We start from the raw sequence: 20,610 nt of genomic DNA, 5'->3' as shown, positions 1-20,610 counted from the left end.
AGGGAGACACAGAATCGGAAACAGGCTCCAGGCTCCGAGCCATCAGCCCAGAGCCTGACGCGGGGCTCGAACTCACGGACCGCGAGATCGTGACCTGGCTGAAGTCGGACGCTTAACCGACTGCGCCACCCAGGCGCCCCTGTCTTACTTGATTTCTTCATGTTTTTCCTCAGGGAAAATTAGAAAAAGGCGATGAACTATTTCACTCAAACCCAATTACCTCCATGTTTCTGGTGGGAATTTTCATACCACATACTAATCAGTGAATCAGCCAGTCACTATTGACCTCCTGTAGTTAAACGTTAGCTAATTGAAAATTGATTGCCATTTGCCACTAACCCAGTGCATTCAGCTAAAATGTACTATAGTGGTGGTGATTTTCATGTATTTTAGCAATACTGTCACAACTATTTTTATTATATCCACCGATTACTAGGATATCTCTACTTCTAACTATTACTGCCAGCTAATTAATACCACTACCATTATTATTATCTAGTATTTATTGAGTTCTTACTTTGTGCCAGGGATTTATTCCACCACTTTTATACATATTAGTACATTTAATCCTAATAATGACCCTCTTTTGCCAAGTATTATCATTTTCTTCATTTTGAAAATGAAGAAACAGGGTACCTGGGTGGCTCATTTGGTTGAGCATCTGACCTTTGATCTCAGCTCAGGTCATGATCTCACAGTTCCTGAGATTGAGCCCTGTATTAGGCTCTGTGCTGACAGCACAGAGCCTGCATGGGATTCTCTCTCTCCTTCCCTCTGTCCTTCCCCCACCCCCATCAAAATAAATAACTAAACTTTAAAAAAAAATAAAAATGAAGAAACTTAGGTGGCTTATCAGTCAGTCACTTTTTAACACCCTCTACATTGTTTTAAAAGAATGTAATGCATATTCTTTATTTCTCATCTAAATAGTTCATTATTTCTTGGAATATAAGTAACTATAGAATATAATAATATATTTTATTTTGAGTTTTTTTTTAAACAGAAGTGTAAGAGAAAATATATCTCAACAACAAAAACTAAGTATGTCCTATAATTATTGAGTAGGTTTCCTCCCCCCACCCCCATCCCGAGATAAACTAATGGACCATCAAACAGAATTATAAATCTCAAGTCTCAGGATCATATTGATGGGGCGGTAAATAAAATTATACTTCACTATCAGAAAACAAGATTAAATTGTCCTTTAGAGCAATAAAATGATGATTTCAAACCTAGGTTGATTCTTTTAAGGTGCTTTCTAATCAATGAAGATATGAAAGGAAATGCACAGTTGGCAGAGTTGGGAATCCTACTCAAAGTCTAAAGAGGAATGTATTTATCTAATTGCTACAAATGCTGCAATATGAGCTGATGATTTTTAAAGCAGTTTCAAGTCAAGAACTGTAATTCTACTGAGACAGCCATTCCCGCCACAGGCTAAAACCCATGGACTATTCCTGTTAAAAATAATAATAACTTTGTTAGGATCACACATTGATATTTATGTTTTCAGTAAAATAACAAGGATTACTATAAAGTTCAACGTGAGAACCATTTTAATTGTCACTGCAATAAAATATGTATTTCCCTTATAATTCATATTTTCCATAATGTAAAATAATTTAAAACACTTGGATTAGGTGAGTTTCTCCAAGCCATTGGACAGATATTAGGTAATATTATCTCAATCCCCAGGTTCATTTATCTCATTATTTGTGTTTTCATTTCCTTTTATCCATTTTATTTAGTAAAGTATGAGAGTACAAAGCCTCTCCCTTTAATATTTTCTTTCATACTACCTCTAACAATGCTTGTACTTAATTTCACCAACAGTGCTGGGATTTGGGTCTTAGGAATTATTTTACATTTGAAAACATAGAAATTTCCCATCACATCTCCTTTTATATTTTTGCAATACAAGACTTATTGCAAATATATGCTGCATTATTGACACACAATAATTCTGAAAAAAAAAATGGGAGAAGTTTTCCCATAATGAGAGATTTTAACCAAAATTAAAATGGTTTAGTTAAGTCAATTGAACAGGACTGGAAAGTCCACTTTAAGGAAATCTGAAAGAATATAACTTTGATATATTTTATGTTTACTTTGCTTATGTGTTAAAACTTTAATCAAAATGGAATACATGCTAATATTTTAAAGTTTAAATAGGGTGATTTTAAAAATGGTATGGGTTAATTTATAACATGAATCATCTGTTTCTATATATCCAATATATTCGAATTATTTTTTCTAGTAAAAGGAAGATGAGAACTTTAAAAATATTTTACACCATCCTTTAATTCTTGAAACAAATATGTTTATATTATTTTTTCATTCTTTCTATTTACAAAGGTAATAATTTCGTGACTGTAAAGTTTGTATAGTAGTGTTTCCACAAATATGAATATGAGAAAAGCAGTAGAATAGAAAATATAAAGACAAATTTTTGATGTTTTCTTTCTTCTTATTTATTTCTTATGTTGACATATGATTTTATTCACCATGGTGCCAATACCCGTAATAGTGATGTTGATATGCAGCTTCATTAGTGGCTGTCGTATCATGAGAACATTTCATCGACTGCATAGTGCACAGTTGAATGATCCTGTTGGAGGTATTGGCTTTTTAATTTTTCCAAACTCTTGCTTTTGTGCTAAGCATTTGTTTTGGAAATGAAGTGACACTTGTTCTTCTGAAAATGCAGTGAGCAGATTGTTTTGGGCAAAGTTCAATTGTAGTTAACCCTCCAGATGAACTGTTATGCTCCCATCACTGGCTGTCATTCAGGTCAGTCTGAATTATTAAAGAGAATTGCAGAAGGGTAAACATGGTTGGAAATTTGAAGAAACATTAAAAAAAATAATAACCAAACCAGAAAAGCAGTGTCTGTAATGGTCTTAATTCACCTTCATTTCATTGTTTTTTAAAGATAAATAGCACAGATAATGCCAAACTTGGTAATAATTAGTACACGTTTGGTCTTTTTTTTTTTTTTAGCTTGAAGTTACATTAAAAATTCATACATCCTTTATGTCCTTATCTTAGGAGATAAATTCAAAACTGTTATATTAATGCATTCTAGAGTATCTAGGCATATAATTAACTGAACAGTATTTGAAGGAAACACAGTAGAAAAGCATTATATATATCAGTGTTTTGTTTATATTTTAAAGAATTTCATAGTTAATAATCTTAAAAACAGCATTGTGCTATTTTCATATCCATTATATAATAAAAACTTATAAAAGGGCTTTATGTATCTTGTAAATAAAGTGCTTGCTATTATAAATATTAAAGAATAATGTTTATACATTGTCAAAAGGTTATTTTTATCTTGAAAAATAGCGAAATGAAATGGGAAAGAAAAAATGTAAGGTTCTTTATGTTGATTGTTCTGGTGAGATAGAACAAATATAAAAATCTAGCTGACTCTCACAATTGTGAAAAATCCTACCGCAATGGACAAGACTAATCTATAACACCTTTGCTGAAGTGTGAATTAAATCTGATGTCTCAGGATCGGCTGGAGTCAATGTGGATGCCGGCGTACATCTTGGAACTGGCTGTCCAGCTGGCAGCCACTGTTAGCAGAGTACTAGCTTTGGCTGGTTAAGTGGATTTTGCTTAAGGTTAAAAAGTCTTTAGGGAAGTGGGTCAAATTGTACAAGGACAGCTTTTCTAATTCCTTGCCTGTGATGTAAAAGTAAGAGTATAATAAGGTTACCTAAAACCCTGCAATATGCAAGATCATTTAGAAATACTAGAATGGGGAATCTCAGGAGAATAAATTAGACCCACAGTTGGATACTGGAAAAGGGCTTTTACTGAAAGAGTAGGCTAGAATCCCAGCCCCTCTCTACTTTTCTCTCATGTTGGGTGACTGGAATGCTCAATTTAAACTATAGAAATACTGACTCTTTAAATGGACACCCTCTAAGACAGTGACATAATGTTCACACATGATGTGGGTTGTTACACTTAAGTCATCTTCTGCGTTTTAGACCACGTTATTCTGAATATTTTAACATGGCCGAGAAACATCAAACTGAGCTAAAAGCCCCAGTAAAAACTTTCAATGCAAACTTTTGAAGTTTATATTTTATTTTATAATGAGATAAATAGTGTTTTAGATACTCAAAAGCTTAAAGAAGTCCTCTCAGCAAACTATAAAATAAACTTTTACATCTCAGCTCCTATTATGAAGTAATTATGTTTTAATGTTTAGAAAAAAAATAAGGTATGAAGTTGAAATTTTATATTTTCTAATGAAACTTTTTTTTTTTTAGAAGATGGAGTAACATTTTGATGGCTCCCACATTGCTTTAATGTGATATAGGACATAGCTGTCTATACCATGATCCTCTATTGAATAGATCGGGCCCCCTGCTGGCTGAATTCTTTGACTCTCCTGCTAGGTTGCATCAAAGAGCTTGCAAAGGACACAATAAAGTTGCCATTTCCATGGGCTATGGCAGCTCAATTATTTTATGTGTGAATATACGGCATGACAGTTGCCATCCTGCACTTTCTATGACACAGTGGACATACTTTCAATCACTTTTCTATGACAGAAATTTGAATAGCATCTAAGAAAGCTAAATATGAGTTGTAGTAAGAAGCATTCTGGGCTTTTTCAAAATTCACTGCTAACGTTTTAATGATTTATTCATTTTGCCCCTTATTACCTTTGAAATCATCAGAAAGTAATGTTAGTTTTGTGTATACACACACACACACACACACACACACACATTACCAAATATATACCAAGTCAACAAATACTATATATTTGTTATATTTGCATATGTATATGTGTGTATATATATATATGTATATATATATATATATATGTATATATATATATATATATGTATGTATAGTCTGTACCTTTTCATAAAATCCTTGCCCCATTTTTTTGTTTGTGGTACCGTGTGGAAATGATGTTCTTAGATTTCACAACATGAAACTTCCAGGCTCCAAACTAATGACCTTCTTTCTCAATTCTCATCTTTCCTGATCTCTCTGAAGCAAGTGCTCAATTATTCACCAGACTCATTCTAGAAAGTCTGCCTTTCTACAGCTCTGTGATTTATTACCCTTGGTCCTTTTCTAATCTCCACAATATGGATCTACATGACTCTTTATATATGTGTATAATAAAAATATTCAGCGCCATTCAATAGTATCTGTTGAACATCTGCACCAGTACTTTTCTAGATACTGAGGATAATTGCAAATGTAACCAAGTCTGGTTATTTTTCCCAAACTGCTCCCTGTTTAGGAGATAAACAATAGGAAGAAGTCAAGTCAAGAAAATTTTTTCAAGGCTATAGAGATGAACAGACATCCTCCTCTAAAATTGCTACAGACTCACCCCAACCTGTGGGGACAGAAGATAACTTTAAAGAGCAAATAAATTTAAGGTGGAATTTGAAGACTTATTAGGAGATAATTAGACACAGTAAAGGTGAAATGGGTAAATGAATCTGAAATCAGACAAAATATCGTGACAAAGTTCTGAGGGTAAGAGATAAGTCAGATGTAAGCAAGGTGGCAAACATTTTGGTATTGCTGAAACACAAGGGCGCTGGCAGAGATGGAAAGTATTATCTGAATTATCTGAGATCAGGTAGGAGACAGGTAACATAGTATCTAACATATCATCCTAGAAACTTTTTGTCAGTGTGTGTCTAGGGAGGTGCTCTTTGGTATGTGTGTGAAGGTTTAGTTTTGAATGTCTTAAAACAAACAATTGACATAGATCTTGGCGATGGAGTTTGAGATATAAACGTAGAGGCTATTATAGTTGTCAATTCAAGAAGTAGTGATGGCCTCTTCCTGAACCAGTTTTGTAAAACTGAAGAAAGTAACAGACCCCAAAAGTACATAGGATATGAAATTCATGGAAATAGGTTACCTAAGGGAGAGAGAAATCGAGGTGACCCAATTTTCTGATAGGAAATAAGACATGTGGGGAAAACACAGGGCTGTGAAAAAAGTAATGAGTTCAGTTTGGGGCAGTTTGTACTCAGAGGCATTGTGGGACATCCAGGTAGAACTATTAAGCCAACTTGAAATTTGAGTCTAAGTGTCATTGCTAAAGATATGATTTGTGAAATTCATCAATAACAGGTACAGCTAAAAACCAAGAGAGTGGATGAGGTTGCCCACAGAGACTGAAAGTAAAGACTGTGCTAATGTAAGGAGCCTTGGGGAACACAGATGCTTGAAGTAATTTTCAGTTCTTTTATGTCAGGTGCCAATTGTTTATGGTGCCTGGCTTTAAATCACGCCTTTTTACTTGAGCACACCTATGCCTTCCTAATTAAAACAAAACAGAAACAAAAATACTTCCTCAATATATCTTCTCAAGTTTTACTCTATTTATTTCCTTTCCTTAATCTAAACTAATAAGGAAATCTAATCATTTCCTGAATTAATTGCAACATATATTGTCTGTACTTTTTCATCATAAAATCCTTGCCCCGGTTTTGTGTGTGTGGGTACTGTGTGGAAATGATGTTCGTGGAGTTCACAACATGAAATTTCCAGGCTCCAAATTAATGACCTTCATTCTCAATCCTCATCTTCCCTGATCTCTCTGAAGCAAATTCTCTGTTGTTCACCAGACTCATTCTAGAAAGTCTGTCTTTCTACAGTTCTATTATTTATCACCCTATTCTAATCTCCACAATAAGGGTCTACATGACTGTTTTTCCCAATTTAAAACATGAACTTCCATTGTCACTATTTTTTCCCATTTTTATTTCCCTTTAGCCCTTTGACATGGAAAATCTTTAAAGTATCTTCAGTAGTGGGAATTGCATTTCGGTAGAATAATAGATACCCCTAGTTGAACCAGCAGAAACAAATCAGGAAAATGTATCTAACTTTACTTGGTAGGAAGTGCAGAGGTAGGATGTGTTTCAGGATGTATTGTTATTAGAAATCAAAAATATCGTAATGGACTCGGCGTCTTTCTTTGGTCTGCCATAATCCCTGCAGTTTCATCACTGGGGGCTGGTAGTAATTTGGTTGTGGCAATTCCAGGCATTATATCCAGAAAAGAGATTTTATTCCTAGGTTTTCTCTTAAAAGAGGGGATATATTTTTTCTTTTCCAGACTTCTCTCAGCAGACGTTATATCATATCTTACTGAGTAGAATCAAGTCACGTGCTCATTGCTCAGCCATTGACCGTCCTGAAACAATCACTCCTCCATCCCTGAAACTGTGGTGCAGTCAGCTTCCTCTAAAGGCTGTGTTCACAAGGGTGGGGTGGGGGGGGGGTGGAGGATGGATTATGGGTACTTAAGGTTGTTTTAGAAAAGATGAGGATGAGTGCTGGTATTGCAATCAACATTGTTCATTATAGTCCATTCTTAACTGTCCAATATTACCAACAATTTCCAGTTTTTAATGTCTTTTAGTTGAAGCTCCATATTTCTAGTATTACATTTCTGGATACAGTCTATTTCATTTCAAAACTAAGAAAGTTGATTACTATTATCCAAAACCGAAGCCAGCATCTTCCCTACAAAATCAGCTCCCCTGAGCTACTATTCTCCATTAACAAATGCTCCTTTCTTCCTTGCCTAGAACCATGGAAACTTTCCTGACTTAACCACCCTCACATTTGCTCTGTTGATTCTTCCCTTTGTATTTATTGGTCAATCTGCATATTTTCCACACTGTTTTAGGGCTCCAGCAGTTCTCACATGTATTACCAAGGTATTACTAATTGTTGTTTTGGTTTTTGTTTGGTTTTGATTGGTCTTGGTTGTTTTGTTCTGTTTTTGTGCCTCATGTCTACCCACCCTTACCCTATGAAGAACTACAAAATTAATTTCCCTAATGTGTTCTTCTGGTCTGCTTCCTTAAGTCCTCAGAGTTTTTCAGAGAATACCAAATTCCTCAAGCAGGTATTCAAAACTCTAGTCTCAGTTACCTTCTGTTCGTATTGCTGCTACAAATATCCTGTACTGACCTAATTGACCTAATACTTTTTTTTTAAAGTTTATTTATTTATTTTGAGAGAGAGTGCGAGCAAGCAGGGAAGGGGCAGAGAGAGAGAAGGAGAGAGAGAATCTCAAGCAGACCCGCTGCTGTCAGTTCATAGCCCAACACAGGACTTGATCTCAGGAACAGTGAGATCATGACCTGACCCGAAATTAAGAGTCAGATGCTTAACTGACTGAGCCACCCAGGTGCCCCAGTACTGACCTAATACTTAAATGAAGCTGGAGGTTCCCGTGAGTTAAACAAGCTGGATGTACTAACTACATCAGAATTTGCTTAAAAGGTGCAAAACCATCTCATCATTGCCTGTTTCTCAGGCTTTTTTTCTGTTACCCTCTTTCTTAGGATGACTTCTGGGTATAAAAATACTACCATTTTCCCCTGCAGTGTTTGTCTCTATTACCACTTCTTTGTGAAGCCTCAACTGAATATAATGGTAAAAATTTTCCCGGTGAATGCTTAGTGATATCTTTCTATGAGACTGCGAATTTGACAACAAGGATGACTCATGTTCCTCCAGGTAAGCTCGACAGCCCTTCTCATGAGGCTGCAGTTAGCAAGTATTAGCAACAATCTTTCATGGAATTATGAGAAACATTGGATGTAGAATTAGTTGTTTGGGACAATGAAACAAAAAGCTCAGCCTTAGCTCTAAGCAGTTAAATAGTCATGTATAATGATTTTGCTCTTGAAAACTTCAAGGTCTTCAGAAGTTCAATATCCATAACTTTGGTTTGAGATAAATCAATCAATTTTCTTAGTTTTAAAAATCGGGGCGCCTGGGTGGCGCAGTCGGTTGAGCGTCCGACTTCAGCCAGGTCACGATCTCGCGGTCCGTGGGTTAGAGCCCCGCGTCGGGCTCTGGGCTGATGGCTCAGAGCCTGGAGCTTGTTTCCGATTCTGTGTCTCCCTCTCTCTCTGCTCCTCCCCCGTTCATGCTCTGTCTCTCTCTGTCCCAAAAATAAATAAACGTTGAAAAAAAAAATTAAAAAAAAAAATAAAAATAAACTTGACTGTCAAACTGCTGGGGCATACTGAATTTCCCTTGCATAGTCTTGTCAAACTATTGGGGGTTTTTTGTTTGTTTGTTTTTATTTTTCACAAACAGGAAAAACAAGAAAAGATAAAAACAAACCCTGTTGATTCAGAACTTGTAGGAATACACTTCTTTTCAGCATTTTTTTTTTTACTTTCCAAATAGATTATGGTTATTTTTTCAAAGAGGGAGACTAATATAATAACCTATAGAAAGTGATAAATGTTTCAATCACAGTAACAATTCTAGGCCAAATTAGTTTATCATATATAAACATTAAAAATGATATATGAGAAAGGTGACTGAAATTTATGAAGGCAGATTATGTGTTAGATATGTTTTTCATAATATCTCAGCCCTGAAGGTAGGTGATATAAATCTAATTAATAGAGTTAGAACCATAATTCAGAGACATTAAATAATTTCTCCAAGGTAATATAATCAGCAAAGGGTACAACTCTGATTTAAACACAAATCAATCTGATTACTGAGCCCATGCTCTTTTAACTCTCCCGTAATTATAAAGATAAATATATTAAACAATCAAATATAATTCACAATAATACTCAAATACCATTTTTATTTTAATAACAATTTACCTTTTTGTCAATTTGTCTTATACAGAGTAAATTAGTCCATTGACACGCCTTGCTTTATTCCATCATATTGTTGTATGTGGATGAAAAAAATTCAAATTGATGAACATTTTAGCCATTTTTTTCTATTTAATAGAAAAATATATTGGGACATTGTGTCATTCCAAGTATCTTAGGTTATCTCCATTTAAATATATTACCTATGTTCATTATTAATGACAGCGTTTTGTTTTGTCTTCTGAAATGGAGTGTATGGATATGTATAAAAATAATTATGGCATAGGCAGCCTAAGGGAAAGAAAATCAGAGATTATACTTTGAGTCTTAGTTTCTATAGATCTTCTATTCAGGAATAATAAATTATAGAGCAAAATATGCCATAGCTAGAGGAACAGTTCTTTTAAAAAGAAATATGAAATATTTGCAGAGTAAATGCAATCCCATATATTTCTCATACAGTACACCATTTCCAAATTTCCACATATGCTTGCCAAGAACAATGATAATTAATGTTTCATTGAATTCTTTTAGAAATGTTGAATTCCAGGACTGGTTTGGACCATATTTAAACATATATATGCTAGACTAAATTCCAGAGCAAGAGAGAACATTTTATATTTTTGGTTATTTGTGTTAAAAAAGAAAACCCTCAAGTGGAATAGAGATGCAAACTATATTTGATTAAAAAAAATTCACATCATGTTTGCCAGCTGCTCCTTCAGTATTAAAAACAAATGGATATTTTTTCATAGTCCCTCATAACTAGGTAACATTGAACTTTTGGTCTACTCATATTTTACAAATATTGTTCAAGTTTGCCATGCTTTTACCTTAATAGATGTCAATAGCAGGTACAATGTAGTTTGTAGGATATACTTATGGATATATATATATCCATATATATAAATATCCATATATATCCATATACATAAATATCTATATCTATATATATATACATATTCATTTAAGGTGATAGTATAAAACATCAAAATAGTTTACAGAAGACATTTACACTTAGTTGACTTCTCCCCACCCCCAACTTAGTCATTCCCCATTGCCAGATGTCATTTAGTTATCCCAAGCAATAGAAAAAGATTTATGCATTGACAAGTGGAGAGATGAAACACTGGTTAAAAGAGTCCTGCAAATGATACTTCTGATCCCAGCAGGAGTTATAGGTTTACATTAAAAAAAAAAAAAAGCAAAGTTTTCCCTGTTAATAACTGTAAATTGTATGCTATAGTGTTTTATTCCTTTTTTCTTTTTTCCACTGACTAACTATACCTCACTTTAGGGATTAAATCCCTCAAGTACATGACTGAGACAGATATAATACACTTAATATTTGAGAGACTCTGGAGGTTTTCTTTGAAAAGAAAGGATTTACAAAATTGAAAGCTACATACAATTCACACCCATGCCATGCCCTTCTCCCCAACTCAAATTTACACTTTCTTTTAAAATAAAAGTTCTCAAAAGTATGCCTGGCTTAGGGCAGCCTTTAATTGTTAGAACACTCCTCTCTTCTCTTAGTTTCTATGTAGATAAGAATTATAGCTTAAACTGTGAAGTGTATGCATGTGTTTATTAGAAAGCTATACTCACAAAGGAAGTTGGATATCAATTGTCAATTTCTTGCAAAAATGTAAACTTTAAATTATTATTTTAGATAAATAGGAGCAATTTAGGGAGTTGCGTAGGTGTCTAAATACTCTAAGACACCAACTTCATTTCATGAATTTGGCTTAAACACCAAATTTAGTCAATTAATAGGGAAATTTATGGTAAAAATATACTCAATACTAAGAAAATAAGATTTGACAATAATTCAGTTGCTATTGCTAAATATGTTTCTTTTGGAAAATTATTTTTTAAAGGTATAATTCTATTTGTTTTCCTTCTGTTTGCTTGATGGTATTTCATAGCTAAAAGACTACTAACTTCTCCAAAATTCTAATTCTTACAAAACCTTGCATGTTGATCAATAAATTCAAATAAAGTAACTTATAAAATTTTCAAGAAAATCAGATTTGAAATTACAGTTTGTAGTGAGTTTATTTGAAGTAGACGAAAATAGGATGAGCTTCTTTCTTTCTTTTTTTTTTTTCTTTTTCTTTTTGCAGTAGCAAAAGCACATGATATGGGCAACTCATGGTCTTACACTGTAGAGTTGAAATACCTGTTTCTTTTCCATATTCTAAATATACTAGAAATTTGAGTGGGAGAAATATCCCATAAAACAAAAGAATGTTCAACCTTCTTAATTAGAGTGCTTATAAATAATATGAATTATAGCCATTTGCTTTGAAAGTTGATCCTTACAATTTGATGGAGAATGACACTAGAAAATGACAAACAATATTTTCAACTTTTCTTTTAATCTTTTGAATTCATGTCTCTCCACACAAAAGTAATCTCTTTAATTCACATTTAGACCCTGGACTTAATAACAGTGTGAAGTCCTTTAAGCTCTTACTCAAAAGTTTTGGAAACATACCTTGGAATTTGTTTTGCTTATTAAAAAGTCAGTGTCAGCAGATAATATTTGCTAAATCACTGTTCTCCGCACTGATCAAATAGAGAATAATTTTATAAATTTAGTTTTGTGGTTAATATTATTTCCTTGCTACATTCACTCTAAATAATAAGAGAGGAGGGCGCCTGGGTGGCGCAGTCGGTTAAGCGTCCGACTTCAGCCAGGTCACGATCTCGCGGTCCGTGAGTTCGAGCCCCGCGTCAGGCTCTGGGCTGATGGCTCGGAGCCTGGAGCCTGTTTCCGATTCTGTGTCTCCCTCTCTCTCTGCCCCTCCCCCGTTCATGCTCTGTCTCTCTCTGTCCCAAAAATAAATAAACGTTGAAAAAAAAAAATTAAAAAAAAAAAAATAAATAAATAATAAGAGAGGCTATATAATTGATACATTTATTTACAATTGTATGTATAGTGAATCCTGAAATTTTTTGCTCAGTTTTAAATTTCCTGTTTAAAGAGCATCAACTCTGTTTAAGTAAAGCAAAACTTTTTGAAAGACTAATGTATTGTCAGCATTTAATATTCTTAGACCATCTTTCAAAGTGTGAATATCCGTTTTATAATGTCCCTTATTTGTTAACAGCCAGTAGAGCTGGAGGTTTCAAAACCCAGCAGAACTGATAAGAGATCTCAATTCTGCACTAAAATTGAGGTTTTACTATAGGGAAAGCATTTTTTTAAGTTTATTTATTTTGAGGGGGGCAGGGACAGAGAGAGAAGGAGGGAGGGAATCCCAAGCAGGCTCCATGCTGTCAGCTCAGAGCTGAATGTGGGGCTCAGTCCCACCTGTGAGATCATGACCTGACCTGAAATCAAAAGTCAGATGCTTAACTGACTGAGCTACCCAGGCACCCCAAGGGAAAGCATGTTTTTAAACTTCAGTCAATAACTTGAGTTGAGCTGGATTGTTTTATTGCCTGAACTATTAATACGGCATGGGGTATGAAGATGATGATAGGAAAGGGGAGAGTTGTCACTATTTTATTTTTATAATTTATATTTACAAGACATTTTCCCAGAGAAATTTACTTAAACCAGTTCTTCAAACCCAGTAGAGTTGTTTAGTAGTTCAAATACATAATTAAAGAAACATAATCGTGAACTTGCCTTATAATCTTCTAATGTCATTATTATGGGGAAGAAATGCTTTCTGTGATTCAAATGATTCAAACAATTAAGCTATAAAAGAAGGTCTAGATCACAAATTTAACAAAGAATTCCATTACATAGCAAATGTTTATCTAAAAGAACTTTTATGAAATATTCAGATATTAGGAAATTCTTATATATAGCCTATGCCTTTTAATTAGCAATAATCGCGCCTCGGATAAACCTCATTGGCTACGGTACTGCCACTGTGCAAAGCTTAGCCTATGCCTTTTAAATTAGGTTTGGGTATAATTTATATTAAGAAAGAAATATATGGTAGCATATCATCACATATATGATTATAGATTTCATTATCAACAATAGTTTTTTTTTTAACATTTGACATTTTGATATTCTTGCTTCACCCTTGTCTTTTATACTAGAGCCACAAAAGTGAGATGTCTGCCCTTAGTTGTTCTGTTTTGTTGAGACTTTGCTTACGTTACGGCATGGCAAACTATGGTCAGCAGGCTCAATTCTGGCTGCCACCTGTTTTTATAAATACAATTTCACTGAAGCACAGAGACCCATCAATTTATTTTCATATTTTTCATGGCTGCTTTCATACTACAATGTGGCTAATAAAGCCTAAGATATTTACTATCTGACTCTTTGCAGAAAAACTTTATCCATCACTACCATAAATAAAACTCACGATCTAATCCTCTAAGTATATTCTTAGATATATTCAATGTGAGCTTCTTGTCAATGCATGACATTCAAGCCCAGAGTCTTGCTGAGCACCCAAACAAAAATCTAATAGCAAATGTTGACCCCTGATTTTGTTGTTCTACTATTTTTCTGCTTTTATAGAAATTCATTGGTAAAATAGTAGGGGTATCCAGAGCAAATCAATCTATCCTATGGGAGGAAGTCTGAAAATATCCATAACTGGTACCAGTTACGACTTTCACCTTTCTCCTTTCCTCTTCTCAAGGTCACCGACTCTTCTGCTGCCATGACCACCTTTTTGTTGCTTGTAGGCCTGTCCATCCCTGGCCTTTGCTCTAGCAGTTGCTTCACATACTACCTTGGCTAACCTCCAAATGTTGAGTAAATATCAAGTATAGTGGCCTTTAATACTACTATATGCAACTGCTGCAAAGAACTTCCTAATCCCCTTGATTCCACTCATTTTTTCCAGGGTAATTATCACTTTATGTCAACGTAATAATTTTAACCATTAGGTTTATTGTCTGTCTGTCTGACTAGAATGAAAGTTGAAACAGATATATTTGTTTGTTTTGTCAATGATGCCAAGTAGCTAGAAAAATTCTTGGGGCATAATAGGTACTTAAGCAAATCTTGGATTTCAAGTGCAGAAGGTCCCTGACTTACGATGATTCAACTTACAATTCTTTGGCTTCATGATGGTTACACTGATATACATTTAGTAGAAACTGTACTTCACAGTTTGAATTTTTATCTATTTCTGGGGTAGCGATATAGTACGATACTCTTTCATGATGTTGGACAGTGGTAGCAGTAAAGCCAGCTCTCGGTTAACTGGTTCATGAGGGTGAACCTCTGATACACTGACAGGAATTCTGTGCCCGTACAACCACTGTGCTTTTCATTTTCAGTACAGTATTCAATGAATTGTATAAAATGTTCAACACTTCATTATAAAGTAGGCTTTGTGTTAGATAATTCTTGCCCAGTTAGAGGCTAGTGTAAGTGTTCTGAGCATGTTTGAGGCATGGTACTACGATGGTTCATAGTTTAGGTGTATTAAATGCATTTAGACTTATATGATATTTTCAACTGATAATAGGTTAATTGGGATGTAACTCAATCATAAATTGAGGAAGTTCTGTACTGGAATTAATAAAATTCTGTTTTCTATGTGGACTTAGAAAATACTGTTTCTGATCACTTTGTATGTATAAGATTGACTTAAAGCTCCAAGAAACAAGGAAATAACATCTTTCAGATTGCTGCTGCAGGCACTATTGACAGAATATAATATTACTTTTTTCTTTGCCCTTTTGTTTTGCACGCAGTCAAAATCTCCCTCTGTGCTGACTTCCACACCAGGCTGATTTAGGAAGGGCTGCTGTTTCCCATTGTTCCCTGTTAGGACTCTATGGGCCTCCACAGCAATTCCACTGAAATCTTTGAGGCTGTCCTTCTGTTGCTGAGTACATAGCAGCTGCTTACGTGTCCTGCTGTCATCCATTCTTTACACATTTCTTTCTGTGGAGTTTTACTCCAACAAAGGACATCGGCTTGCTGGTTGAGTGTGCTCTTCTTCTCAACATGCCATTTAATTTCCAGTAAGGTTTGCTAGTGGATGATGAGCTAGCACATGAAGCCAGTTATGGTGTTTGTTTTCAGACTCAGTCTTCAAAAGGCTATAAGGACACTCCTGTGTGAAACTCTGCTAATGATGGTTTACATTTCATCATTTTAGAATTATTTGATTTTATTATTTTAGCATTTGCATCTTCTTTCCCCTTGATGTGTTTAGAAATGTAATCCATCGCTTAGGCTATGTTTACGCGTGCAGTGTTTTCCATCATAATGCTGCCTCTTGCTTTGTTTTTTTTTTTTTTTTGTATGTGCCGCTCCTTTTAATACTTCAGCATTCAGTTAAAAGTAATCTGCACAGAGAGCTGTGTCCTGACCACTGGATTGAAAATACAGCTATTTGTTCTGCTGCATGACCACTGCCTACATAGAATTATTATTTTATATGTAGTTTTAAATTGTGTGGATCATTTCTTTCCCACTAACCTGCATGCGCGTAGCCCAGGATTTGTATATGATAATGATCAAAATAAATATTTTTTTAAATAAATGGATGTTTGACAAAATTAATTTACACATGCTATTTGAGAAAATTTATACACCCAGGAAATAATTATTTAACCTACAGGCATAAGGTATTGATTTATTCATAACTCTGGTATATTATATTTACATTGTTCCTTGCAAATCATTTTCAGTCATTTTATATTTTTAAGTTGTTATTTAGAGAGTTGTATGACCTCTTACTTTCAAACATACAGGCACTGACATATACATCGACACACATTTATTATAACATTGTCTATAATGTTTAATATTATAGATAGCATTATTTTAGCTATAGTATAATAGATATATTATAGTATTGTCCTTAATATAACTATTGATATTATTTGTTTACCTTATTGAATACCTTTATCCAGAGGTAAAACATAAAATATGCGGTGTTACAAAGTTACAATTTTAGTTTTCCACTGGAAAGAACTCAAGTAGTAGTATAACTAGCCTCAGAAGAAACTGTCATATTTATATCTACCTAGCCTACCTAACTAGGAAGATCAACTCTGACTCTTTGCAGACCTCTGTGATCAGTATGTATAGTGACTGATACAAACAAAAATATCTCCGGGTATTTACCTGGTGAGAAGCTGAATTAATTCCTAGAGCTGCTGTAACTACAAATTGGGCAACTTAAAACAACAGAAAATATTCTCTCACCAGTTCTTGAGACTAGCAGTGTGAAATCAATGTATTGGCAGGGCCCTGCTCCCTCTGAAAATTCTAGGGAAGACTCTTTAATTGCCTCTTCCTAGCTTCAGGCATTTGCTTGCAATTTTTCGCATTCCTTAGCTTATAGCTGTGTCACTGCCAATTTCTGCCTTGGTCTTCACCTGGCCTTCTTTCCTGTGAGTGTTTCTTCTCATAGGCAGGTTGTAAGGACATCACTCATTAGATTGGGCCCACCTTATCCAATATTAAGACAATCCCTCGTCTTAAATAATTACATCTGCCTAGACCCTATTTCCAAAGAAGGTTACATTCTGAAGTTCCAGTATGTATTAATACTAATGGAAGGGGGATGCTATTAATTTGGGGGGACTCAATAGTCTTTCCTGTGGCCCCCAAATTTACATCCATCCCACATGCAAAATACATTCACCCCATTCCAGTGTTCTCAAAAATCTTAGTTCATTCTAGCATCCGCTCTAAGTTGAAACCTCATTTAAATATCATAGACTCCAGAAATTTAACATTTCATCATTTAAACCAAATATGAGTGAGATTCTGGATATGATGTATCTAGAAGCAAAATCTTCTTCATCTGTGTACCTGTGAAACTAAAAAATAAGTCATCTGTTTCCAAAATACAATGGTGGGACTGGCATAGAATAGACATTCTCATTCTCATAGGGAGAAGATGGAAGGAATAAAGGGGTCATCTGTCCCAAGCAAGTTTGAATCCCAGCAGAGAAAATTCCATTATGTTTCAAGTCCTGAAAATACACCTTTGTGGCTTGATACACCATTCTCTATGCCCACAGATGTCAGCCCTGTTTTATGTTCCCTTCCTCATCAATTCCACATCAACCCTATCCCTTTCTCAATGAAAGCCTACTTATCTTTTAGTCGTGGTTTACTTATTACTTAAATTTCTTTTTTTTTCTTTTTTTTTTTCAACGTTTATTTATTTTTGGGACAGAGAGAGACAGAGCATGAACGGGGGAGGGGCAGAGAGAGAGGGAGACACAGAATCGGAAACAGGCTCCAGGCTCCGAGCCATCAGCCCAGAGCCTGACGCGGGGCTCGAACTCAAGGACCGCGAGATCGTGACCTGGCTGAAGTCGGACGCTTAACCTACTGCGCCACCCAGGCACCCCACTTAAATTTCTTAAGTAGATGAGATCTCTTTCTTATAAATGTCCATATTAACACTTATCTGCACTGTATTAGTGAGGGTTCTCTGGAGAAGCAAAACCAATAAGAGACATATTCATTTCTTAAATATTCTTCTAGTTTATGCCTGTTTTTTATTTATTTATTTATTTATTTATTTATTTATTTATTTTAATGTTTATTTATTTTTGAGACAGAGAGAGACAGAGCATGAACGGGGGAGGGTCAGAGAGAGGGAGACACAGAATCCGAAGCAGGCTCCAGGCTCCGAGCTGTCAGCACAGAGCTCGACATGGGGCTCGAACTCACGGACTGTGAGATCATGACTTGAGCTGAGAAGTCCCACAATCTGTCATTTATAAACTGGAGACCCAGGAAAGCTGGTGGGATAAATTCCAGTCTGAGTCCAGAGGCCTGAAAACCAGGTGAGCCAGCTGTGTAAGATCTAGTCCAAGAACAAGAGAAGATCCATCTCTCAGTTCAAGCAGCCAGGAAGATAGAGGGAATTCATTTGGCTCTTATGGGCCCTCAGTGGGTTGGATGATGCCCACCCACACTGGGGAGGGCTCTCTGCCTTACTTAGTCCCCCAATCCAAAGGTTCATTTATCTCTTCTGGAAATACCCCCACAAACACCCCCAGAAACGATGTTTAACCAGATGTCTGACATCCCTTGGTCCATTCAAGTTGACACATAAAATTCATCATCACATGCACCTTTGCTTACCAGTACTTATTACAATTAAGTGATTTCTGAAAAAATTTATTAATGTTTGTGTCTCCAAGTCGGATAAAAATGATGAGAGCAAAACCAATATAAGTCTTTTTGCTGTTAGATCCCTAATGCATATATCCATGTGTGGCATACTAAGATCTCAAGAAATACTTATTGAATTAATGAATAAAAGCAGAATTGGGGGGCGCCTGGGCGGCTGCATTGGTTAAGTGTGTGACTTCGGCTCAGGTCATGATCTCTTGGTTTGTGGGTTCGAGCCCCACGTCGGGCTCTGTGCTGACAGCTCAGAGCCTGGAGCCTGCTTCAGATTCTGTGTCTCCCTCTCTGTCTAGCCCTCCCCTGCTCACACTCTGTCTCTCTCAAAAATAAATAAAATGTTAAAAAAAAAAAAAAAAAGCAGAATTGGAATTCTATCTTCAAAGAAGACAACATGACTTTCCCACCTTGGGAGTTAAGATAATGTCATGAACAAAATGCCTCATTCCATGTTAAAATTCCAAAGAGTCATTAAGAATACTGATTGAATGGAAACCAACTCTTAGGCTTTTGATAATTTCAAGATTTGGATGGAACTGAGGAATTCTAAATTATTAAAATATCTTTTAGAAATTGATTAAAATTTAAATTTTTTTCAGCATTGATAAGGAGACTGTTCTTTGCTTTATCTTAATTTTTGTTAGTATTATAATATTCTTAGAGTAGGTGCATCTCCAAAATTATAATTGTCAAAAATGAAAAAGTGTAACAAAATTTTCTCTGTTTTTAAGTAACTTTTTATCTAAGGCTAAATTTCCCAAAACAGGTATTGTAGAGAACATTAATCCTTCAGAGTTACAGTTGGAAAAAAATGGGGAATCCCAGGCCAAATACTTTTGGGAAATACTGCATTCAGTATTCTCCCTCACACGTTCACTTTCATTAAGCACATCAGTGTTACTCAGGTAACAACTCTGAGTGTTCTACAGAAAAGATATTTTATTTTCTGAAGAAAATACCCCTCTGAAGACTTTTATTTTAGTAATTTTTGTAAGCATCCTTGATGCACCATTATCTCATAAAATACATTTTGGGGAATGTATCAAGTAAAATGTGATATGGCTTTTATTATGTAATTAATTCCTGTTCTCATTTAGGGTCAGTTAGGTAAAATGGTGCCCTTGCTTTTCAAGAAATAGCATCTGGTTTCTTGATATATCCCTTCATTTGCTGAAATTATTATTTAGGGGAAAGTATAGTAGAAAGAACTGCAGAGGTCAGGAATTAAGTAATATTGGCTGCTTTGGTCATGTGGACGTTATGAGACCTACCACACTCTTAAAAGTCAGGTCCTAAGAGTGAGGACTCATTGGACAATTGGGTAACCTGTTTCTTGCACCCCTCTTCTCTATGTCAGAGTTCTTCTGCCTGAGGTGAATGTGGTAGCAGGAAGAAATTACTGTAAGGATATGTATCAGGATATATACCAGGCAGTTTTGTTTCTTGTGTCTACCTCAGGATTCAGGATTTGAGATGGAAGTTTGGGAAGTTGTTGTGACTCAGGGATTTTCTTTTTTCTTTTTTTCCCTGTGGCATATGTTTTATTATTCCTTCTCATTTATTATTTTATTGAAGCATAGTTGACATACAATATTATATTAGTTTCAGGTGTATAACACAGTGATTCAGTAATTCCATACATTACTCTGTGCTCACCACAGTAAGTATAGTCCTCAGATGTCACCAGAAAACATTATTACAGTATTACTATATTCCCTATGCTATGCTTTTCATCCCTGTGAATTATTTATTTCATAGCTGGAAGTTTGTACCTCTTACTCCCTTTCACCTATTTTGGTCGTCTTCCACTGCTCTGGCAACCACCAGTTTGTTCTCTGTATGATTCTGTTTCTCATTTTTTTG

The 20,610-nt window shown here is 35.2% G+C and overlaps 1 protein-coding gene and 1 pseudogene across 3 annotated transcripts in view; one reads left to right on the top strand and one right to left on the bottom strand.

The window, feature by feature from the left end:
- Positions 1–20,610, top strand: part of EPHA3 (EPH receptor A3) — a 360,579-nt gene that overhangs the window by 133,628 nt on the left and 206,341 nt on the right. The window lies entirely within an intron of this gene.
- On the bottom strand, positions 13,435–13,550 carry LOC112850651 (U4 spliceosomal RNA; annotated as a pseudogene).

This window comes from Puma concolor, chromosome C2 (genome assembly GCF_028749965.1).
Source record: "Puma concolor isolate L17-30 chromosome C2, mPumCon1.1.hap2, whole genome shotgun sequence".
Taxonomy (NCBI): Eukaryota; Metazoa; Chordata; class Mammalia; order Carnivora; family Felidae; genus Puma; species Puma concolor.
This window is presented reverse-complemented; position numbering and strand designations above follow the sequence as displayed.